This window comes from Ovis canadensis, chromosome 14 (genome assembly GCF_042477335.2).
Source record: "Ovis canadensis isolate MfBH-ARS-UI-01 breed Bighorn chromosome 14, ARS-UI_OviCan_v2, whole genome shotgun sequence".
Classification (NCBI taxonomy): Eukaryota; Metazoa; Chordata; class Mammalia; order Artiodactyla; family Bovidae; genus Ovis; species Ovis canadensis.
The window spans coordinates 39,165,365-39,167,629 of NC_091258.1; positions in this window are offsets into that span (position 1 = coordinate 39,165,365).

A 2,265-nucleotide genomic window follows, 5' to 3' on the forward strand; every position below is an offset into this window, starting at 1 on the left:
GACTCTGCCTCCTTTCTCAGAGGCCTCAGGCTGGAGCTTACATCTAGAGGGGCTGCAGGTGACTTGAGGGCAGGGGATGGGGAGTGAGGGGGGGACATGGTCCCAGCTGGGATTTGGGGACTTGTTCCCCCCATGCCAAAGAGCTGATTCCCAGATCTGTGGGGGCTCCTTCCCAACTGGCCCTGGGAGGGGCAGGCCTCTGGGGAAGGCTGGGAAGTAGCTGCCCTCAGTAGACCAGAGCAGGGTAAGGCAAGGTACCAGGGGTGGCCATGCTGGCATCGAGCAGAGAAGGGATGGGGAATTTACTGGTCATTCATTTGTGGTGAGAAAGAGCAGCCCGCTTCCAGCCATCTCAGAAGGGTGGGAGAAAGAGTCCAGGCCACCCAGCCTTCCCACCCGTCCAGATTGGTTCTGGGCAGCCTGAAGGCCCAGCTTGGGCAGGAGGAGATGGGAAACAGTGCCACTGTGGAGTCTTAACAGTTCCTCTCGCCACACACGCTGCTCAGCTGGTGAGGGACACCCAGGATCTGCTCTCTTTTTTTTTGGCTGTGCCACACAGCTTGTGACATGTTAGTTCCCCAACCAGGAATTGAACCCCGGCCCTCCACAGTGAGGGCATGGAGTCCTAACCACTGGACTGTCAAGGAATTCTTGCAATGTCAGTTCAGTTCAGTTCAGTTCAGTCGCTCAGTCGTGTCCAACTGTTTGCGATCCCATGAACTGCAGCACGCCAGGACTCCCTGTCAGTCACCAACTCCCGGAGCCTACCCAAACTAATGTCCATTGAGTCGGTGATGCCATCCAGCCATCTCATCCTCTGTCGTTCCCTTCTCCTCCTGTCCTCAGTCTTTCCCAGCATCAGGAAATCTTTTCCAGTGAATCAGCTCTTTGCATCAGGTAGCCAAAGTATTGGAGTTTACTTTCATTCTTTTTTTTTTTTCGGCTGCACCACTCGGCATGCTATATCTTAGTTCCCTGACCAGGGATCAAACCTTTGCCCCCTGCATTGGGAGCCTGAAGTCTTAACCAGTGGGCCACCAGGGAAGTCCCATTCTTTCTTTGAAGAAGCAGAGAATCTCACGTTGGCAAGAGAGCAGATGATACTCAGGAGCTCAGGAGAGAGGCATTGCCACCTTCGGGTCTGAGCATTGCTAAGGAGCTTTTTGCTCCACGTCCAGCCTTAGGCCCAGCCTGCCGGGTGCTGATCTGTGTGCTGATCACCCACAGAGCAGGCCAGGCCCCCACAGCTCCTCGGGTAGGGTCCTCCAGCCTGCTCCAGGCTCCACCCTCCCCTGCAGCTGCACGCCCCCTCCCCAGCCCCCTGCATCCCACCCTTTCCTCTCTTTGTGTTGAAAACTGGCTGAAGAGAGTAGGAAACGCTGGCCCTCAGAAGCCACGAAGGCCTCTCAGGCTTGGCTAGGAAACAGCCGACATGCTTCTCCCACCCCAGGGGCCTCGGGGGGTGGTGCGGGACGGGAAGGAGGGTCACAGATGGACACCATCGCATCAGCCTTCCTGTGGCGACAGCCAGGTCTGCAGGTCCACCTCTTGCCTGAAGCCTTAGGGGTCACCCAGAAGCCCAGAGGTCAGCAGGCAGGTGGAGGGCAGTGTGGAGGCACAGGGAGGAGAAAGGACAGGATGAAAGGCCTCCTGGTTGAGTTCTTCCTCAGAGGCCAGCCAGCGGAGACTTGGCAGAGGCCTCACCTCCTCAGGAAGCGGCCTGAGGACCTTCCACCCCCGAGCTCTGGTAGGATCTCTCAAAGAAACCCAGCGGCTGCAGGAACGGCTTATCTCAAGAGTTTATCCTCTCTGGGTGTTCCACATGGATGAAGGTCTCTGAGGGGACAAGAGGCAGGTGAAGCACCTGGACCCGGCCTCCCCATCCCCAGACAGCCCAGTGACCTCCCCACTCCTCCCCAGGATAAAACAGAAGCCCACGTAAAAATCAAGCTGTAACTTAAATCACCTTGGACCCCTCCCAGCACCTATTCTCTCAGTATCTTTTGTTTCTTTATATTTTGCTGATTCCCAAGTAAAACAAGACATTAGAGATTAAAAAGGAGAAGAAAAATATAAGTTGCCGTCACTCCCCCAGGCAGTGTTGACGGCTTGGCATAGTTCCTTTCAGCTTCTTTTCCTCTGCTTTTGCACAGCTTGGGGTTTTAGAGTTCAAAACATCCTGAGCTTCAGCCTGGTGTTCCTGGTACTTAAACCTCCATGAGGTTGGTGGTTGTCAAGTACTGGTGAAGGCTCGTAGTGTGATCA